The sequence below is a fragment of the Arachis ipaensis genome, chromosome B2 (genome assembly GCF_059453495.1).
Source record: "Arachis ipaensis isolate K30076 ecotype BB chromosome B2, ASM5945349v1, whole genome shotgun sequence".
Classification (NCBI taxonomy): domain Eukaryota; kingdom Viridiplantae; phylum Streptophyta; class Magnoliopsida; order Fabales; family Fabaceae; genus Arachis; species Arachis ipaensis.
The window spans coordinates 104,699,322-104,710,717 of record NC_142437.1 but is presented as its reverse complement, the minus strand read 5'-3'; the positions used below and the strand labels follow the sequence as shown (position 1 = coordinate 104,710,717).

The 11,396-nt window shown below is 38.0% G+C and overlaps 1 non-coding gene across 1 annotated transcript; it reads left to right on the top strand.

Moving 5' to 3' along the window:
• The first annotated feature begins 8,733 nt into the window (after window positions 1–8,733).
• LOC148575092 (small nucleolar RNA R71) lies at window positions 8,734–8,841 on the top strand. The gene has a single exon (XR_015906051.1). It is a non-coding gene; the product is annotated as a small nucleolar RNA R71 (small nucleolar RNA).
• The last annotated feature ends 2,555 nt before the right edge of the window (window positions 8,842–11,396 follow it).

Below are 11,396 nucleotides of genomic sequence, written 5' to 3'. Positions count from 1 at the left end.
ACTCAGCTTTTGAGGAGGAAAGAACTTGGCTAAGAAAGCCGTGACCAGCTTATCCCAAGAGTTCAGGCTATCTTTGGGTTGAGAGTCCAACCACACTCTAGCTCTGTCTCTTACAGCAAACGGAAAAAGCATAAGCCTGTAGACCTCGGGGTCAACCCCATTGGTCTTAACAGTATCACATATTTGCAAGAACTCAGTTAAGAACTGAAAAGGATCTTCATATGGAAGTCCATGAAACTTGCAGTTCTGTTGCATCAGAGAAACTAATTGAGGTTTCAGCTCAAAATTGTTTGCTCCAATAGCAGGAATGGAGATGCTTCTTCCATGTAAATTGGAATTAGGTGCAGTAAAGTCACCAAGCATCCTCCTTGCATTATTATTATTTTCGGTTGCCATCTCCTCTTCCTGTTCGAAAATTCCTGTAAGGTTGTCTCTGGATTGTTGTATTTTAGCTTCTTTTAGTTTCCTTTTTAGAGTCCTTTCAGGTTCAGGATCTGCTTCAATAAGAATCTTCTTGTCCTTGCTCCTGCTCATATGACAAAGAAGGGAATAACAAAGAAAATATGGAATCCTCTATGTCACATTATAGAGATTCCTTTGTGTGAGTAGAAGAAGAAAAGAATGTAATGTGAAGAAGAGAAGAGGGAAAACTCAAACACAGAGAGGGAGGTGGTGTTCGAATTTTTGGATGGAAGAGAAGTGTTAGTAGATGAATAAATAAATAGAAGGAGATGAGAGAGAGAATTTCGAAATTTAATTAAAATTAAAATTGAAAGTTAGATTTCGAAAATTAAAGTTGAAATTAAATTAAAATTAAAACAATTAGTTAATTAAAAAGAAATTTTGAAAAAGGAGAGAGGGAATTTTCGAAAATAAGAGAGAGAGGATTAGTTAGGTAGTTTTGAAAAAGATATGATTGAAACAAAAAGATAAGATTGATTGAAAAAGTTTTGAAATTTGTTTTTGAAAAAGATATGATTGAAATTTAAAAAGATATGATTGAAACAAAAAGATAAGATTTGAAAATCAATTTTAAAAAGATAAGAAGTTAGAAAAGATTTTGAAATTGAATTTGAAAAATATATGATTGAAATTTTAATTTGAAAAAGATTTGAAAAGAAAATTAAAAAGATTTGATTTTAAAGTTGATTACTTGACTAACAAGAAACTAAAAAGATATGATTCTAGAGTTTAAAGATTGAATCTTTCTTAATAAGCAAGTAACAACTTGAAAATTTTCAATCAATCATATTAAATGTTAGTAAAGATTTTGAAAATTAAGAAATAAAATAAGAAAAAGATTTTGAAAATCAAATTTAAAAAGTTTTAAAAATATGAAGGTAAAATCAAAAAGATTTGATTTTTGAAAAAGATTTTGAAAAGATAAGATTTTTAAATTGAAAATTTGATTTGATTCATAAGAAACAATTAAATTTAAAAACTTTTTGACTAAATCAAATCATATTTTCAAAAATTTTGAGTAAAATAAGGAAAAGATATTTTTTTTTTATTTTTGAATTTTTAATGAAGAAAGAGAAAAACATGAAAAAAACTCATAACATAAAAATTATGAATCAAAACACTCAATGCATGCAAGAACACTATGAATGTCAAGATGAACACCAAGAACACTTTGAAGATCAAGATGAACATCAAGACTTATTTTTGGAAATTTTTAATGAAAGAAAAACATGCAAGACACCAAACTTAGAAATTTTCAAACTTTAGAAACTAACAAATTAAAAATGCATATGAAAAACAAGAAAAGACACAAAACAAGAAAATATGAAGATCAAACAAGAAGACTGGCCAAGAACAACTTGAAGATCATGAAGAACACTATGAATGCATGAATTTTCGAAAAATTTTTTTAAAAAAAAATAAAAATATGCAATTGCCACCAAACTTAAAAATTGACTCAAGACTCAAACAAGAAACACAAAAAATATTTTTGATTTTATGATTTTGTAAAATTTTTTTTTGTATTTTTCGAGAATTAATTGGGAAAAACGAAAAAGAAGAAAATATTTTTTTAATTTTTTTCGAAAATAAGAATAATAAAATCAAAAAGGTTAAAATTAAAATAAAGTTACCTAATCTGAGCAACAAGATGAACCATTAGTTGTCCAAACTCGAACAATCCCCGGCAACGGCGCCAAAAACTTGGTGTGCGAAATTGTGATCATTCCATTCCTTGGTAACGGCGCTAAAAACTCAACACGCACGTTCATAATCTTATATCTGTTTCACAACTTCGTACAACTAACCAGCAAGTGCACTGGGTCGTCCAAGTAATAAACCTTACGTGAGTAAGGGTCGATCCCACGGAGATTGTCGGCTTGAAGCAAGCTATGGTCATCTTGTAAATCTCAGTCAGGCGGATTAAATTGTATTAAGAAATTATAGTGGATGAAAATAAATAAAATATAAAATAGGATAGTAGTACTTATGTAATTCATTGGTGAGAATTTCAGATAAGCGTATAGAGATGCTTTCGTTCCTCTGATCTCTGCTTTCCTGCTGTCTTCATCCAATCAATCCTACTCCTTTCCATGGCAAGCTTTATGTAGGGCATCACCGTTGTTAATGGCTACATCCCATCCTCCTGTGAAAATGGTCAAATGCGCTGTCACTGCATGGCTAATCATCTGTCAGTTCTCGATCATACTGGAATAGGATTTACTATCCTTTTGCGTCTGTCACTACGCCCAGCACTCGCGAGTTTGAAGCTCGTCACAGCCATCCCTTCCCAGATCCTACTCGAAATACCACAGACAAGGTTTATACTTTTCGGATCTTAGGAATGGCCATCCATGGGTTCTAACTTATACCACGAAGACACTAATATCTCGGACTCAGTCCCCTGTATTAGATATCCAAGAGATATCCATTCAATCTAAGGTAGAACGGAAGTGGTTGTCAGGCACGCGTTCATAAATTGAGAATGATGATGACTGTCACGATCATCACATCCATCATATTGAAGTGCGAATGAATATCTTAGAAGCGGAATAAGTTGAATTGAATAGAAAAACAGTAGTACTTTGCATTAATCTTTGAGGAACAGCAGAGCTCCACACCTTAATCTATGGTGTGTAGAAACTCTACCGTTGAAAAATACATAAGTAAAAGGTTCAAGCATGGCCGAATGGCCAGCCTCCATGATCTAAGAACTAAACGTCCCAAGATGTCTAATACAATAGTAAAAAGTCCTATTTATACTAAACTAGTTACTAGGGTTTACAGAATTGAGTAAATGATGTAGAAATCCACTTCCGGGGCCCACTTGGTGTGTGCTTGGGCTGAGCTTGAAGTTTGCATATGGAGAGGTCATTCTTGGAGTTGAACGCCAGTTTGTAACGTGTTTCTGGTGTTGAACTCCACTTTGCAACTTGTTTCTGGCGTTTGACTCCAGAATGCAGCATGGAACTAGCGTTGAACGCCAGTTTACATCGTCAATCCTTATTCAAAGTATGTACTATTATATATTTCTGGAAAGCCCTGGATGTCTACTTTCCAACGCAATTGGAAGCGTGCCATTTGGAATTCTGTAGCTCCAGAAAATCCACTTTGAGTGCAGGGAGGTCAGAATCCAACAGCATCTGCAGTCCTTCTTCAACCTCTGAATCTGATTTTTGCTCAGGTCCCTCAATTTCAGCCAGAAAATACCTGAAATCATAGAAAAACACACAAACTCATAGTAAAGTCCAGAAATGTGATTTTTAATTAAAAACTAATAAAAATATACTAAAAACTAACTAAATCATATTGAAAATATACTAAAAACAGTGCCAAAAAGCGTATAAATTATCCGCTCATCAGACTCTTTTTTAGCTAATAAATACTTTAGAGCTGCATGGTCCGAGTACATGATGCGTGGCAGAAGTTAACCAATTAAGAGATTTCAAATAAGAGAATAGCATTGCACGTATAACTTTTAAGCAGCTAAGATCCGCCTCACCAATTTAGAAAAATCACAAATTTTAGAAATAAAAATACTGGGAGTATGAGTCCCAGATCGTCTCCCAACGAGTTGCAGAAAAGAGTGCTAATTTACTAATCAGAAAATTTCCAGAAAGTTTGAGTTTTGATAATGAATAACTAAATTAATTGAGAACTAAAGCAATAAAAATAAACTGAGAATAATTATTGATATTCCAAATAAAAGGCCTTGACTGGGGGAATAATTAAGTGGAAGTTCTATCCTTGTTGGAATCTTCTCAAGTGTAGTGTAAAGAGGTTGTTGTTCTCACTTGGTTAACCCTTACTGAATAAAGGAAAGTATAGTGATTAAACTAACTCTTACCCGCAAATCCTAGTCCTCTCCCTTGGGAAGGTCCAGCGTTAGCAGATACAGAATTAGCCAACAACGTCCAATTTAACTAAGCACTTGAGCATTCCAACTCAAGTATCTCCTCTTAATTAACCCCCATGTCAAGTGGAGAATCTACTCCATTGACATGAAATTAATAATCATAAAAATATAAGAAGACATAATTAAATAAAATTAAATAGAGAATTAAAATTAATTAAAATAAAAATAACTCTATATATTAATAATCTCAAAATGTAACATACTTATTTAAATAGAGTCAATAATCAACTGAAAAGAGTAAAGAATAAGGAAACAAACTAAAGTAGTATCTTCACGAAGGTAATGGTTCTTCAATATCCACAATCCAAAGCAAAAGCATAAACTATCAATATAACACTAATCTAGATTCAGATCTAAAACTAAAGTAATCCTAATGTGATGAATCTCTTTCTGTGTGGATGCGTCTCCGTGTGTATATTGAGTTTCTGTATGTTCCCTAACTTTAGTCTGTGTTTCTGGGCCGAAAACTAGGTCAAAATGCGGTCCGAAATCACCCCCCAGCGTATTCTGTTATTTTTGCAGATCGCGCAGGTCACGCGTGCGCGTCGTCCACGCGTTTGCGTCATTCAGCAATTTTCCTTGTCACGCGTTCGTGTCATCCACGCAGCCGCGTCATTCGTGCAGACTTCAATCCACGCGTTTGCGTCAGGCACGCGTTCGCGTCGCTGCGATTTCTCCATTTCGCGCGTTCGCGTGGGCCATGCGCTCGCGTCATTGCTCGCTGGTCATCTCCTTAGTTTCTTGTGTTCCTTCCATTTTTGCAAGCCTCCTCTCCATTTTCCAAGCCTTTTCTGCCCTATGAAGCCTGAAACACTTAACACACGAATCACGGCATCGAATAGGAAAAAGGAGAATTAAAATACATAATTAAAAGTCTCTAGGAAGCAAGTTTTCAACCATGGAAAAATTTTGGGAAGGAATTGTAAATACATGCTAATCATATGAATAAGTGGGTAAAGACTTGATAAAACCACACAATTAAACACAATATAAATCATAAAATAATAGTTTATCAGTACACTACCACCTTAGTACCAAGTAAATAGGCTCGGAATTTATCCAGAACAAAAACAATAGCCAGAAGCTCTTTTTTAGTGGTGGTGTAATTAGACTGAGCAGTGTCTAAGGTCTTAGACGCATAAGCAATTACGAAAGGATCCTTACCTTTGCACTGAGCCAGCGCCGCTCCTACTGCATAGTTGGAGACATCACACATAATCTCAAAAGGCTGGCTCCAGTCTGGTCCTCTCACAATTGGAGCTTGAGTCAGGGCGATTTTCAGCTAATCAAATGCTTGCATGCAATCCTCACTGAACTCGAACTAAACATCTTTCTGCAGCAGTCTAGATAAAGGCAATGCTACCTTACTGAAGTCCTTGATAAATCTCCAGTAGAAATCTGCATGGCCAAGGAACGAACGGACTTCCCTCACGGAGGAGGGGTAAGGTAAACTAGAAATGACATCTACCTTTGCTGGATCTACAGAAATACCAGTATTAGAGATAACATGGCCTAGAACAATCCCTTGTTTTACCATAAAGTGACATTTTTCAAAATTTAAAACAAAGTTTGAACTAACACACCTGTCTAATACTCTAGCTAAACTATCCAAGCAAAGGTTAAACGAATCACCATATACGCTGAAATCATCCATAAAAACTTCCATACAGCTCTCAATAAGATCTGAAAAGATACTCATCATGCATATTTGGAAAGTAGCCAGTGCATTACATAAGCCAAAAGGCATCCTCTTATATGCATACGTTCCAAAGGGACATGTAAAAGTAGTCTTTTTCTGATCTTCAGGAGCTATATGAATTTGAAAATAGCCTGTATAACCATCTAAAAAGCATTAATGGGATTTACCTGACAAGAGATCAAGCATCTGATCAATAAATGGCAAGGGGTAGTGATCCTTGTGAGTAGCTTGGTTGAGACGCCTGTAATCAATGGAAACTCTCCATGAATTCTGCACTCTAGCTGTCAGGAGCTCTCCATGCTCATTCTTTACTGTTGTGACTCCAGACTTCTTGGGCACTACTTGTACTGGACTGACCCATCCACTATCTGAGATGGAGTAGATGATATCTGCTTCAAGTAGCTTGGTCACTTCTTTCTTGACAACTTCTAAGATGGTGGGATTCAATCTTCTTTGGGGTTGACGGACAGGTTTTGCTCCCTCTTCTAAGAATATTCTATGCTCACAAACTCGAGGGCTAATGCCTACTATATCCGCCAAGCTCCACCCAATTGCCTTCTTGTGTCTTTTCAGCACACTGAGCAGCTGCTCCTCTTGTTGGGGAGTGAGTTCCCTTGCAATGATAACTGGGAGCTTCTGATTATCCTCAAGGTAAGCATACTTGGGTAGGGTGGAAGTGGCTTTAATTCCACTATCTGCTCATGGCTGGGCTCTGGATCATCTGGAGCTAGGGATAATGGCAAAGTGTCCTCATTGTGTTCAGAGGGTGTCCCCACACTTGGACCTTGCTCCATGTGCCTCTCTTATGCTTCTTCTTGGTGAACTTCAGTTACAGTTTCATCAATGATGTTGCACTGGAAGATAGAATGATCTTCCGGAGGTTGCTTCATAGCTTCATTCAAACTGAAACTTACAGCTCTGCCATCTATCTCAAAGGAGTAAGTTCCTGAGAATGTATCCAGCTTGAACTTTGAAGTCTTCAGGAATGGTCTTCCAAGTAGGATTGATGATGGTCTTCCTAAGTCATTAGGGGGCATTTCCAAGATATAGAAGTCAATGGGAAAAGTGAGCCCCTTAATGCTCACTAGTACGTCTTCAGCAATTTCAACCTCTGTAATAATGCTTTTATCTGCTAACACAAAATGAGCTGCTGACCTTTTTAAGGGAGGGAGCCTCAAAGCATCATATATAGACAATGGCATTATACTAATACACGCTCCTAAATCACACATGCAGTCAGAAAATATTACACCTCCAATGGTACAGTTAACCATGCATGGACCTGGGTCACTACATTTTTTAGGTATACCCCCCATTAAAGCAGATATAGAACTACCTAAAGGAATAGTTTCTAGTTCATTAATTTTATCTTTATGTATGCATAAATCTTTCAGAAATTTTGCATATTTAGGTACTTTTTGAATAACATCAAAAAGGGGAACAGTTACCTCAACCTTTTTGAAAATTTCTACCATTTTGGGATCAAGTTCCATCTGCTTCCTGGACTTTCTTACAAGGTGTGGAAATGGGATAGGAATGGCGCCACTTGCAGCTTCTGTGTCCTTTGGTGCTCCATTCCTTGGCTGAACTACTTCTTCTTCAACCATGTCTTGTACTTCCTCTTCCTCTTCAGCATCTTCCACTTCAACTAAGTTTTCAACTGGGGCGTGTTCTTGTGGGTTGGGCTCCTCCTGGTTCCTCTCTTGCAGTGTGGTTCCAGACCTCAAAGTGATGGCATTGATGCCACCCTTGGAATTAGGTAAGGGTTGAGAAGGAATTTTACTGGAGCTTGAAGGCTGGTTGGTGGGAATAGGTAATGAATCTATCCAGGAGACGAGAGCTTGTAAAATGGCATTCAGACCATTTAGAGTAGAGTTCAGTGTAGTCTGCATGTCGTGTTGTCCTTGTGCAAGAGAACGAAGCATCTCGTCATTTGATGAGGAAGGAGGATAAGTGATCTGAGAGGCCTGTTGTTGGTTGTGATGGGGTCCTTGGGACTGCCTTAGGTGAGGTGCTCTGTAAGGCTGGTTCTGATTCTGCTGTTTGTTGTTGTTGTTCCACCTCTAATTTCCATTGTTGTCTCTGCCTCCTCTGTTATAGTTGTCCTTCCAACCTTGGTTAGAATTATCCCTCCATCCCTGGTTGGAATGGTCTCTCCATCCCTGGTTGGAATGGTCTTGCCAACCTTGGTTGTAATTGCCGCCTTGTTGATTGTATCCTTGATTCGGGCGGTCATAGAAGTTATGAGTAGCTGCCACAGTGTTGTCTTCTTGTTGGAGCTGCGGGCACTCATCAGTGTAATGACTATAATCAGCACAAATTCCGCATACTCTTTGGGGACCAACTGTTGGCTTTGTTGTGGTGGGGGAGGCTGAATTTGTTGTTGATTCAATTGCATCTGCTTCAGTAGGTTGGTCATTTGACATATAGCTTGTGTGACGGCAGTGGACTCACTGCTAAAGAAAACCTCTGCAATAGCCTTTGAGTGGCTATTCCTGTGCCTGTGATTCTGAGTGGACTCAGCTAACTCGCTGATCAATTGCCATGCTTCTTCTGCGGTCTTGTACTTTTTCAGAGAACCATTACTAGCACCATCCAATGTAGTTTTATCCCGAGGCTTCATGCCTTGAGTGAAGTAGCTGATCAACACTAACTTGTCAATCATGTGATGGGGGCATGCGTCCTGAAGATTCTTGAAGCGCTCCCAGTACTCATAAAGAGTTTCTGATTCACCCTGAACAATGCAGGAGATCTCTTTCCTTAGTCTATCTGTAACTTCAGTTGGAAAGTATTTCTCCAGGAATTCTCTCCTGAGCGTATCCCAGTTAGTGACGGTCACTTCAGGTTGAGTGTAGTACCACTCCCTCGCCTTTCCCTCAAGAGAAAACGGGAAGGCAGTCAGAAAAATAGAAGTTTCATCTGCACCATGACGCCTTACAGTAGAACAGACTGTCTGAAAATCTCTTAGGTGCTTGATAGGCTCCTGAGCAGGTAAGCCATGAAACTTGGGCATCAAGTTGATTAGTGCGGTCTTCAGTTCAAAATCTGCAGCCAGATTTGGATGACGCACTTGATAGGGTTGCAGATTAAAGTCTGGGGCTCCTGCCTCCTAGAGAGTGATCCTCCTGGGTGCCGCCATGTTACCTGTGCGTAAATCAACTGAATTAGTAGTAGATGAGCTTGTTTCTTCCTCAGATGGCGGTTCAGATTCGCCCTCAGATGAGACTGGTGAATTGATAATAATCACTTCACCACCCTCAGAGGCTAGCCTACGCCGAGCCCGCCTAATACGTGAAAGAGTTCTTTCAATTTCAGGATCAAATGCGGCTAAGCTCGGGTCAGGCAGTAAACGCGTCATTCAATGAAAGAAACATACAGCTCATGGTAATAAAATAAACTAAAATATGCAAAAATTGAAAATATGTACACTAATTAATAATTTAGCACACAATTGCAACTCCCGGGCAACAGCGCCAAAAATTGACGCGAGCGGCGGAAGTCAACCAATTAAGAAATCAATATAGAAATACGTTGCGAGTATAGTTCTTAACCAGCAAAAATCTGCCTCATCAATTTAGAAAGGTTGTCACAAAATTAGAATAAAAATATTGGGAGTATGAGTCCCAGGTCGTCTCCTAACGAGTTGACAAAAAGGGTGCTATCTTATTAATCAGGAGTTTTCCGAAAATTTTGAGTTTGGGCAATGGGCACAAGCATATGATTGTAAATTAAAGCAATAAAAATTAAAAGAGATTTATATTATTCTAAATAAAAGGCCTTGACTGGGGGAATGATTAATTGGAAGTTCTATCCTTGTTGGAATTTTCTCAAGTGTAGTATAAAGAGGTTGTTATTTTCACTTAGTTAATCCTTACTAAATAAAGGAAAGTCAAGTGATTGAGCTAACTCTTATTCACAAATTCTAGTCCTCTCCCTTGGGAAGGTCTAGCGTTAGTAAATACAGAACTAGCCAACAACTTCCAATTTAACTAATCACATGAGCATTCCAACTCAAGTGTCTCCTTTTAATCAACCCCGATGTCAAGTTGAGAATCTACTCCATTGACATGAGAATTACTTGCATAGAATTAAATAAGAAATAAAAGGAAGACATGATAGACAATAACTACGATTCAATTAAAAGTAAAAGTAATCCTTTGCATTAATAAATTCTAAAAATAATCCAATTGTAAATCTAAACAAGAATTAAGAATATAGAATAATAAAAGAGTAAGAAAACAAACTAGAATAGTATCTTCAACGGAGGTGATGACTCTTCAATATCCAAGGTAAAAGCATAAAATTATAAAACTATGAATGTAAAGAAAACCTAGAGGAAGAGTAGTTTTTCTCTCTAGATTCAGATCTAAAACTAAAACTATGCTAATGAGAATGTGTGTTGAGTCTCTGCACGTTCCCTGGCTCTAGTCTGTGTTTCTGGGCCGGAAACTGGGTCAAAACTCGGCCCGAAATTGCCCCCAGCGTTTTCTGTTATTTCTGCAGATCACGCATGTCACGCGTACGTGTTAGTCACGCGTGCGCGTCACTGGTCGTTTTGGCATGTCATGCGTACGCGTCAGTCACGCGCACGCGTCTTTGTGCAAACTCCAATCCACGCGTACGCGTCAGGCACGCGCACGCGTCGCTGCAAATTTCTCCATATCGCGCGCTCGCGTGAGCCATGCGTGCGCGTCGATGCTTGCTGGTTACCTCCTTGGTTTCTTGTGTTCCTTCCATTTTTGCGAGCTTCCTCTCCATTCTCTAAGCCATTCTTTCCCTATAAAGCCTGAAACACTTAACACACGGATCACGACATCGAAAGGTATGAAGGAGAATTAAAATATACAAATTAAAGATCTCTTAGGAAGCAAGTTTTCAACCATAGAATAACACTAGGAAGGAATTGTAAAATCATGCAATTCATATGAATAAGTGGGTAAGGACTTGATGAAAACCACTCAAATGAGCACAAGATTAACCATGAAATAGTGGTTTATCATCTACCTATCTTTTTTATTTCTAATAAGAGGTTATAAATACCTCTTTAGCTATTGTAGTCACAGTATTCAGTGATTAGAGGTTTGAATACCCTCTTTTGGTTTCGTGATAAAACAATTATGTGGACAAATGAGGTTGAGTGAGTCCCTCTCTTGTTGCGTCGGAGAATTGGATAGAAGGTTGAGGAGTCCCTTGATTCAATTTCCAAACTATGGCATGGACAAGTTAGGTTGAGGAATCTCTTTCTTGTTGCGTCAAGAAATTGGATAGAAAGTAGAGTAGTGATTCTATTCAATTGCAACCTATCTTTTTTGTATCTATTTC